Genomic DNA, 11,661 nt, shown 5'->3' on the forward strand with positions numbered 1-11,661 from the left:
TGCAAGATGTAATACGTTAAGAATATGTATTAGAATACCCATGTCATGCTGCTGACTCACAGTCATGACATCCCAGCTGCATTATGAATCAACCGTCCTCACGGCTGATGTGTTTGAAATGTGTTTTGTAGCCCTAATTAGGTTATTTTAGTTACCTAAAACACTGTACACATCCATTTCTAACTTCTAAATTGCAGTATTTCAATTAGCGGAAAAAGGAAGCAAAAGAAATTGGACATTATCTTGTGGTGAATCCTTCCTGCTGCTGGAGGATGAAAGCAGTTTAATGTATTTTCAATCTGGATGTATCAATAAGGCAATATATGGCCTTTAGCAAACGTTAGTTAGCTATCTAACAATCTGTTTGATTTTAGTTTCTGGATCATTCTATCGTGGTGACAAAGGGATTATATTTTGGTTTGGTTAACCCACAGGTTTCTCAAATCTTATCCAGAAGGCCCTACTTCAGAAGCCAAAAAAAAAAAGTTCACGTGCAAAACACCTTACAAGATTTTATCAATCATTAACATTACCAAAGGATCCAACCTGCCTTTATTTGTTTAGCTTCTGTAAAGCTATTATGTTCATTCAACTTCGTTTCAATTCATATTTTTCTCTTGGCTGTCAACACCCCACCTGCGGTGGCTTTGTAGAGCACATTAATCTAATCATAGTTTTTTCCAGTGTCCGTTTGAATGACCCAAAATTGACAACTAAGGTTTCTGTCCAAAAAAAAGAACTGCATAAGGAGCGAACGGTGCAAACTGACAATAAGAAAAGTGTGTTCACAAAAACTACATTTTGTAACCAGTGACAAACAAACTGGTTGAGACAATAAAAGCATTCATCATTTCCAACAAGGAGCAACTTTATTGGTTGGTTTCCCACAAGTTCACTATCACGTTGCACTGCAGTAACTGAACCCTGTGTAAGCTTTTAAATAGTCAACAGATTTCAGCCAGGGAAACTTCCCAGTTGCAACATACGATGTCTCGAGACATCAGGTAAATACTGCATATTTATTGGTTTATACACAGACACACCCTTTACGAGCTCTTCACACTCTTAAGAGGAAGATTAAAGGCCAAGGAGCCATTGCTGCTTGTCTCCAAGCACTGGCCTTCTGGGAGAAAGAGCAAACCATTCCCACCGCCCTGGAAGTGAGCTTTGCCCTGAGGTTAACCAGCCTCAGACGCCGTGTCAGTGATAACACAAGCTAGGAAGCCAAAAAAACACCCTGTAACTATCAATCTGACATTTAAAGTTTTCGTCTCTGTTATGTTGAGTTCAGCCAAGTAACTCTGAAAACAACTCCGGCGACACGTTTTTAATTTACAGCTTTTTTCCAAAGCAGTACACCTGAGGTTTCTAGTAAATTCTGTGAATACCAGTTCATGTATGGCTGTCATGCTCATGACAGACGAGGTGCTGACTGAGAGAAGGGCAGGCTGGCATTCTGGCAAATGGAAGCCCTGAAGGCTTAGAGGTAGACCTGAAATAGCACTGCCGCTGCTGCATGCAGCATTACATCACAACTAACTTCATCGTCATGGCTGCCACTGCATCACAAAACCAATGAGGTATCATGGGAAGGGGACAGCAGCGCCTGTGACTCACGCATCAAGTCATAAACGGGGGAAGAACTCGGACACTGTCTATTACTGTACCTGGTGTAATGTAATTCCAAACAAACAGCAGCCATTGGATGCGGATTCATACAAACACTGCACTTCCTATATAATTACATTTTGTGCACCACTACTAATACATGTTATATTCTGTTTATTGCTCTGAAAACAAGGCTGGATGTATCAGCTTACATTCCATGCTCTAAAGCATACTCTAGAGGCAGTTTTCTCCCACAAATATCACATGATTTGACATGCAAGGAGGGGGGGAGGGAGAGAAAACTCAGTGCTTCTTTTTGACAACTTAGTTAAAACCACATCAAAGTCAAAAAGGTACGAGCTGAGCAAGCGCCAGGGAGGGAGACATCAAACATTGCCTGTGAGCTCTCTCACTAGCAAGCAGACCTGACATGCTTTTAAGCTAATGTGCGGTTGTGGTAGCAGTTGTAACCAATATATTTAACGGGAATGCACATGCATTGTTTGGAAAGCAGCAGAACAAGTTGGTTAACATGTTTGACTTCTCTAGGTAATGCTGCCGTGCCCCTGATTCATACACCGGGCAAGCAGACAAAACTGTTGCAGCTTTCGCACAAAGCAGACGCTTCCTGAGATGACAGGTATATAAAAGTCTCAGACAAAAATGTGTGTTTCAGCTGCACAACGGTTAGACATCAATCTTTTATGACACTACAATACATCTTTAACTCCATACGCTGGTAGGGAGGTCGAGCATTACAAATCTCTTTGAATTTTGTAGAAGAGAGTTTAAGAAAGGATACCAAACCTGTGAGGTCATACATCCTGCCGAGTGTTTTAAACTTGGGTTTTAATATATTTTTCTGATTTAGAAAAACAGAAGATATAGAATAACCAGGATGAATATCACTGCTTTAAAGGTAGCTTAAGCAAAATCTAAATCCTCTCTGCGTTTTAACAGAATTTTAACATGTGAAAGTTTTACATGAAAAGCATAAGTATTACATTATCTTAAAATTTAGAAGTGACAATATTTTGGGATAATAATAATAGCATGCAATGCTTTCTAATAAACACACTAATAAACAGCTGGGCTTCCACTGCAGAAACTCTGGACAGGTGCTAGGTAGAGGCAGTAATTGCTTCTTATTGCTGCTTTAAGCCTTTTATTTAGTAAAATTATTTAGCAACATCTTTAGCTGCATCTGGCTATGCCCCCCAGCTTTTTAGGGCTGCTCAGAGGTATCTTCTACAGAGTAGGCACTGTTCCCTGCAAAAGTATCCTGAAAAGGCCCTAAAGGGACATTTTTCTTGCAATCAGAACATGTGCATAAATATGTGCATATATGAACAGATTTAACCTAGCAGCCTCTACAGTGTGCACTATCTTGCTATTTAAACATTAATTAAGCAAATCAGCAGAGCTATTTTGTAGCAGGTTAGGAATTAACAGGATTGTGAAGTGAGCCACTTTCTGACTCGTGATACAGATGTGTGTGCTGGTGAAACAGCCTGAGGTTATTTTGAGAAGCATGTGCTCTGCACACATGGAACTGTTCAGCCCAGTGACGCTCATTTCATTTGGACTCGGAGAAAGCGCAATCCAGACTGAAAATGACCCACAATCACAGAGAGTACACTCAAAGTTCGAGAACAGGCAGATTTTAGAGTTCAGAGGGGGGCTTTCAGGAAATCTCCAGCTTGTTTGTAGTCTTACTGAAAACTGCATCAGCCCATTGAAAGCGCATCAAAGTGAGCCCGCTGTAGGCCAGATAAGTGTGTCCTAAATGTAGATACAGCATCTTGAAGTGATTATAGGTCACACATAAAAACATTGCCAAGTTGCTGTTGTTATGCTTTGAGATACACAGGGAAAGATATCTACTGAAAATGGCAGTGAATGAAGGCTGATAATATCAATCACTGAGTGTAAAATCCTGCCCCGAAACAGTTTTGAACACCATGAAGCAGTTATACAGGATTGTACACTTGGCTAGGCTGATAGACAGATAACATACTGTGAGTCATGTAGGCATGACTACACCGTGGCCCCCTAAGCAGCCCTCTGCAAAACTCACATAGCAGTTGGTCAACAAAAGCCAGACTGAATGGTCGACCGGCCTCACCACAGCTACTCCCAGCTCCTTCCAAGTATCACATGGACATACAAACACACAAACACAGACACACTGGGAATATTCTCTCCAGGGTCCAGTTGGAGCAGACACAGAGGATAGGAATGAGTGCCACTATCACACATCGGGAGGTTGCTTTATTAGTGTGATTACATCACCCAGAGATATGATCCCCCCCCTCCTGCTCCATGTGATCAGGAACACTGGGCACACAAACCAGGCCATGTGCTCCTATGTCCTGTCTGCCAAAATAACTCAGCAGTTTCTAATACAGTATGTCTATGGTTTCACTTCAGTCTGCCCAGGTACTGTATGACAGAGGTGCACATACCCTTTGTGGATGTCAATAAGAGTGCAGTTTGTTAATAAGTTTGCGCTGCTTGCGCTGCCATCCTGGCAGAGCTCCGGACCGCTGATGAGTCAAATCGAGACATTTAAGTGTCTGCTCCATGGGTATGATTTTGAGAAACGTGTGCCCTTCTCTTGAGTCACACTGAGTCACAGTGTGTCTGTGCATCACAAAAGCAGCAATTCAACAGAAAACAAACATCCAAAGACAAAATAATACTTTCAGGGTGCACAGAGGCTGAGACTGGGGGGTGGAAAGAAAATACTGTTTGCTACTCTTTCCTCGCACCCTTTACCCATGAATTATGTACCATTTATGTGCACCCAGTTTATGATGATGAGCAAGAGGAAGAAAGGGTGATATGGGAGGAGAATGACAAAGATAAGGTCAGGTGGGATTCGATGTGTGCTGTGTTGCATGATTATCCACAAAACATTTATGCTACATCTATAATTCAGATGAGGCTGGGGCTTTCTCCCAGTGATGAGCCTACAGCCAGATTAGATAATCTAACCAGATGTTGAAATGGAAACCACCTCGCCTTTGGCTCATATGAGTCTAACGAGAGTAATATATCCTGAATTTGAGGAGTTCAAGTACAAAAATAAAAGTAATTCACCTTTCCAGACTTCAAGCTCATTTCACACCCCATTAATTCCACTTCAACGCCTCTTTTACTATGTAGGTTAGGCTGTATCACACTTGTTAAGCAGGTGATTGGGCAAAAATATAGACCAATTATTGGCTGCTGTTGGAGCACTTTAAATAGCCCACTTTCTCTATGAAAACTTCACAATGAGTGCAAAATGGCAAAGCACTCCGTAACCTAACCGATGCCATGTTTACTACAGCCAACCCGAGTCTGAAGAGTTCCTCTGTGGATCAATTAACTGACCAGTAATTCAATCGACCGGATTGAGCTCGTTTCCACCGCGGTCACGACGCGTGAGCGCTTCCTCTGAGTCCTGCCTTCCGTAAGGGCGACCACACGAGAGTGCCACGATATAATGTCTCAACTTACCCTTATAACAACCGGTTCAGTTGATTTCCAGCAGTGGAAGAAGAAGAGAAAAAATCCGATTCCACTGATTTTTCCACGGGCAGCAGATAAATGATTTGTCACATCATCCTGACAGCGGTGCGGCGATTAACGCGCTTCTTTTCTCACCCCGCAGATGGGTTTTCTTTCTTTTTTTCTGTTATTTTGTTTTATTTTATTTTTTTAAGCCAATCCCAGTGCTGTAGTATTCAATCCGGTCACTCTCGATCCCAAGAGCAGCTGAGGCAGTCCAGGATGATTAAGTCGAAATGAGGCTGCCGTCCGGTTCTCTGCTACAGACGGAGCATTCCCACACTGCTCCATGGATCGACCCGGGGTAAGTTTCCTCCTGGCGGTTGTAGCAATTCAGTTTGGTAGAGAATCAGCCCCGCCCTGGGCTGAAGACGGTCTGTAGAGAAGGCGAGCCCGTCAAGATCACCAACCAATCGGTGTGTACACAGGGAGGCGCTGCTTCTTCTCCAGACGGGGTGACTAAGCGATATCCTCAGCCACAGTGGGGTCCAGTGACTGAAACCTTTAACCCTCATCTACAGTGAGACGGGGGGACCATGACTGTTATAGTTATGAGAGGCATTAAATTTCACGGTAAATGGCTGTGGCCAATTAAACAATAATAATGCTTTCATATCAGTTATATTGATGTGTCCCAGTGGAGTGAATGAAGGAAAACCCACACAGACTGTAGTTAAACACGTCTGCAATAAACCACAGTGAGTTTTTAAAAAAAAAAAAATCACAGCTCGTATTAATAGTTTTTGATAATTACACGAATTAACCTTCAGGATTTAACAGCACATATCATAGTATTTTGAATCTTTATCAGCTAAGATACATAACTTTGGCTTTTTAAGGCATTATACAAACACACGCACACAAAATCCCAGCAATGAAGTGATTATATTAAAATTTCAAGTGTTTACACGAATATCTTCATCCAGTAAATGATTGATTGCACTATGCATGTGAAGAACTGCTCCCACAGACTAAAGACGAGCTACTTGGGCTCAAGCTGTTACAGCACAGGGACCTGTTTGAATTCATTTGAGGTTATGGACTTTGAATACAGGGTAAGACATTTTCCTACCAAATAACTGTAAGGTACTGGTGGCTAAACTGGCCCGCACACATAGAGAATTGAAGTGAATTCTACGTCAAAATGCAACTCGATATGTCTATAAAACAGTATGCATTCAGGATTATTATAGTGGTCATCAAAGCGCTCATATTTATGTAGTTCTAACAACAGTATTTATTTATATTCATCTAAGGCAAACAAGTCAAAAGAATATGAAACATGTATCACAAAAACCTAATTCTTCAGCTTATTGGTCAATTTTTAGACAAAACCATGCTTGTTGCCACATGATGATCATAACACCACATGCTTTCTATGATTATCAAAGCCTCCACCCTCTGCTCCCCTGTGTATATTTTAGTGAAATGATACACTCCTGCTTCATTACAGAGGCAGCAAAGAATCAATTACATAAACAGTACTTCTTTTTTTTATCAACTCGATGAGCATCCACAGGCTCAGTATTGCATCGCTGTCATAAGACTCTGAGGTTGGGTCTGCTGATGTGGCTGACTAAACTCAAGAGGTTTCTTAACTCAAAAGCAAGAAAGAAGGGGGAATTAGCAATGGAGATGTCAACGGTTCCTAATATAAGACAGCAATCCAACTCAAACAGCAAATTATGCTACCATAGATAGATAGACAGACTTTCCTTTACGCTGCAAACTCAGAGATTTAATTTGAGTGACTGAGGCTCCTCATTCAGGCAACCGTTAATACACACTGTTGCTCCATCTGATGAAAAGACCACTACAGCGCATTCCATCCTGGTTTCAGTGAAAGCTCAGATTCACCTGGGAATTTTCTCTAGAGCAGAGATGGATGTTAGGAAGCAGAAAGTTTCTGAGGTGCTGACAAGGGGCACCAAGCTCAGAGCCTTCCCTCAGATGAGGTTTCAGGGCACAAGCATCTCAGGTTCCTGGAAAAAGTCTCTTTCATAGCTGCTTTGATCTGCTTCTTTATTAAGACACTCTCCACTGAATATGGGTATCGTTGCCTTTCTGCTGTTAAAATAATGGAAGACATAATATGGCCCCATTTTATGCTGACAGAGTAGATTACTTGTCTGGATTATGAGAACAAGAGGTTTTTACATTCAACAGGATCCCCTAGAGATCTAGAGGCAACAAATAAATGCTTTTTTTCAGTTTTGGGAAAAAAGTATTTGACAGTCAGCCAGCTCCTTTAACTAATTTTAGATTTGTCAGGAAATCAGTATTCACATTTCCGGGTACAGGAAATATGAGTGTGGTTTTCAAATTTTGTAACATCGCCTCCATGTTTCTTCTCATTTATGAGAAATCTGATACAAGGATCACGCTATTTTTTTAACCAATCTCTGCATTAACACTGAATTAAATACGTTCAAACACAGTGATGAACCACAGCAGTTTTCAAACACATTGGTCTCACAGCTATTACTGCACAGTATATGGTTAAAAGTATAAAAAGCTAGTTTACTCTCACCTCAACCTTCCACTTCGTCTTGCACCCGGGGGTCTCGTCTTTGCCGGCGTGACTGAGAGCCACACATCAAATCAAGCTCATTCAGAAACGTCCTCCTAAATTAGGCAAAAGATTGTATTCCCACCACAGGAATGAGTTTATCAGACTTCAGTGGGTCTTCTACATGTACTTGACTGTAAAAGGGTGGTTGAGAGGCCCCTCAGGACACCCTGACTGATATACCATGAAGTCACAGTAATTAATGGTGAAGTTTCCCCTAGGACCAAGGAGGGTTGAAGCTAGGTCAGAAGCAGCAATTAGGAAGCAGCACAGGATCTGTAAGAGCACTCAAACCCCCCTGTAGACCCATCAATCAGACACAGATAAAAGGGGTAAGCGTGAGGATCATGTTTAACCAAAAGGACATTGTCAGACGGTCCATAAACAGCTTCCTCTGTCTTCAGCCGAGTGGAAAAGCAGAGCAGAGACCATCATTCGTAGCACTACAGGGAGTGTTTTGCTTGTACATGGGTGACATGCTTTATGTTCTCAAAAGAGGCAAAATACAGTTTCCAATCATGCAACTTTGTAAATGATTTTTTTAAATTAATTTTCATTTGATGGAAAAAGCCCATCTGCCAGCATCAGTGACATCTAAGAAATCACTTCACATGACGCTTGCTTTTAGTAGCAGCAATCCAACAAGCAAAAGATCAGGAAAGGTAAGTTAAATGAGTTAAAGTGCTTTGCAAGCATTCATTCACTAAAAGACCACATGACTGCACAAAATACAGAAGTAGAAAGAGGCTGTGGAATAACTCAGACAGATAGGCTTTCACTTTGTGGTCATGTCGGCTACATTTATGTTCACTTGTTTCTGTGATAAGACCGGTAATCTTCCAGGCAGTCTTCCTGCCCTCAGCCTGACTCAACAACTGTTCCCTCTGAGGGCTACAGGTGTGAGCCGAGACGAGGAAAGTTTTATCAGAGTAGGGCAGAGAAAGGTCAGGTAGGTTCAATCAATAACCAAACAGCTCAAAGTTTTGAAAAAAAAAAGGTCTTCAAACTGTCATAGGCTCTCATGTTATTATGTTGAGTCATACAAATAATGAGCTCTACCTGTTGAATGTCTCTGTGGGAATTTTGGGAAAAACTGACAACATCTTATGCGTGATTTAGATAAACAAAGAGAACCTTTGAACTATTTACAGTGATTAGCTAACCTGTGGTTAAGCCTATTTAAGCCGCAGTGGTTATGTTTAAAACTCCACATGTGAGTTCAGAGATGTGGAAAGAGACAAACCTGTTTCTTTATAAACGTTTCTTTGTTGTGCAAGGTGTATGAACTGGGTCTCAGATGACGTGATCCTCTTGCTTCCATCTCCTGATGAGACCTCAGCCACCTGTACAGCACACACACACGCCACACCTCTGCAGCAAACAAGACAGGAGGTGCATGAATCATTAATTGCTGGCAATTAATAATTAATCCCATCACACACTGAGGATGCAAATACTACCTACCACCTAATGACTCTTGTAGTACTAGTAAGAAAGAATACCCTCCAGTCATGTATGTTATTGCTCTGGAAAAGAAGGTTAATTTATCATGTAAATTAATGAAATTAAATGTTCTATTGGAATTATTTTCTTTATAGTGAACCTTTATCTATTAACATAAAGCTTGTTCTGAAGAAGAGAAATGATGTTAAGAGGTCCATTAAAAATGCACAATGTCCACATTTTTTTAATAACCTTGGTTAAAAGGCTCTCTGAAAACTAACTTAGACTAACACACTGTGAAATGGAATGAGCAGCGCTAAGTACTAAAATCTCTTTCAAATTGATTTCTGGCTTTTTATGGTGCTTAGATGTCGATTATATCATGCAGGCAATACAAATTTAAACACAGACCAAGACCAGACGTAATCTCAGCAATGCCAGTAATAGTTGCTTGTGTTTATTTACACCAACCAACATCATGGCTGTCTCTTTTTAAATCATGACTGTCATATAATAGCGACATGGTGTTACGTCTCAAACGGATACTTAATATAGATAGAATATGTCTTTATTTTCATTCATATATTATGCAGTGTGACACAATTTGGTTTGCAGCTCTGCCGATGTTCAAGTTAAATGTATAAAAAAAATATATAAATAGTAATAAAAAATCTAAAAGAATAACAATCATCATGCAATAGTACAATATAGTATAACATATAAAAATTACAATGCACGAGATTCTGTCCGTCCACATTATGGTAAATGGCCTGTATTTGTATAGCGCTTTACTAGTACCTAAGGACCCCAAAGTGCTTTACACAACATGTCATCCTCCCATTCACACACTGGTGATGCTAAGCTACATTGTAGCCACAGCCACCCTGGGGCGCACTGACAGAGGCGAGGCTGCCGGACACTGGTGCCACTGGGCCCTCTGACCACCACCAGTAGGCAACGGGTGAAGTGTCTTGCCCAAGGACACAACGACCGAGACTGTCCAAGCTGGGGCTCGACCCGGCAACCTTCTGATTACAAGGTGAACTCCCAAGTCTTGAGCCACGATCGCCCCATTATTACCACACCGATGACAGAAAGTATTATTTTTAATATTTTTAAATATTTTTATTACTACTTCAAACTATATTTTGGAATTTTCTTTAAAAGTGTAACAGTTTTTTAGGGAAATTATTTTAATTAAACTATGTAATGGTCTGAGTTTCGCAATGGTGCTACTGACATTCATACCTAAGATATCGTATAAACGTTACTCAAAAATAGAGATATAAATTTAGGAGGCTAGTTTTTTTAGACATCCATTTGATGTAATGTGTTTATAGAGATAGTTATAAACTAAATGTAGTAATGCCAAACTGCTATTGCATACACCCACAGACCATTTTATTAGGTATACATATTTGGCTGCAATGTTATGCAGATACCTGATCTGTCAATCACATGGCAGCAACTCGATGCATTTAGGCATGTAGATATGGTCGTGACAACCTGGTGAAGTTAAAGGGTAGAGCATCAGAATGGGGAAGAAATTTGATTAAAGTGACTTCCAATGTGGGATGGCTGTTGGTGCCAAACAGGACCTGGTGATCTACTAGGATTTTCCTGCACAAAATTCTACTGGATTTAATTTTTTTTAAAATAACCACTTGTTTCAACCAAGGTATGCAGAAGAGCATCTCTAAATTCACAGAATATCAACTCATGAAATGGATAAGCAACAGCAAAGGACGACAACACAGGGAGGTCACTCCTGTCAGCTAAAAATAGGACCAGGTTTCTGATCTGATGAGTCTCAATTTTTCTGTGACATTTGGATGTCACAGAAAATCAGAAAGTCAGAATTTGGTGTAAACAAGCATGAAATGTATTCACCCTGCACTGTATCAACAGTTCAGGCTGCTGCTGGTAATGGTGTAATGGTGTTAAAGCAGCCTACCTAAATATTACAGCTAACCATGTCCCTCCCTTGTGACCACAGTATACACATCTTTCAGCATGACAACAAGCTGTGTCACAAAGCTCAAATCATCTCATCTTGAACATGACAGCGAGTTCCCTTCACTCCACACGTCTCCACAGTCACCAGGTTTCAATCCAATAAAGCACCTTTGGAATATAGTGGAATAGGAAATTTGCATCATGAATGCGCAGCCGAAAAATTCGCACCAAATCTGTAATAACATCACAAAGTTGCTAAACCAAAATCTTGGAGGAATGATTCCAGCACTTTGTTGAATCTGTGCCACTACAAACTGAGGCAGATCTGAAACCATGAGAGAGTTAACCCAGTACTAAAAAAGGTGTAAAGAGTCCAGTGAGTGTCACTTTAAAATAAGTTTACCATTCCCTTAATTAAACACAAACACACTGAATACTGCACATGAAACCCAAAAGATCAATTGCTTTTTTTCATAGAATTCTCGGAGTCATCGTGTAGTAAGCCATTTCGTTCCGGCGGCATTCTGCTC

At 40.7% G+C, this 11,661-nt stretch overlaps 1 protein-coding gene across 3 annotated transcripts in view; it reads right to left on the reverse strand.

Moving 5' to 3' along the window:
• The window catches only part of rhbdf1a (rhomboid 5 homolog 1a), a 29,201-nt gene extending 23,607 nt beyond the window's left edge, over positions 1-5,594 (reverse strand). For 2 of the 3 annotated variants that reach the window (XM_082529422.1, XM_082529421.1), the window contains exon 1: positions 5,113-5,594. The gene's annotated coding sequence lies outside the window, so the exon portion shown is untranslated. The remainder of the gene's footprint in view (positions 1-5,112) is intronic. The other variant, XM_082529423.1, reaches the window with a different exon arrangement.
• Positions 5,595-11,661: the final 6,067 nt, after the last annotated feature.

This window comes from Aulonocara stuartgranti (genome assembly GCF_965226115.1).
Source record: "Aulonocara stuartgranti genome assembly, chromosome: 4".
NCBI lineage: Eukaryota > Metazoa > Chordata > Actinopteri > Cichliformes > Cichlidae > Aulonocara > Aulonocara stuartgranti.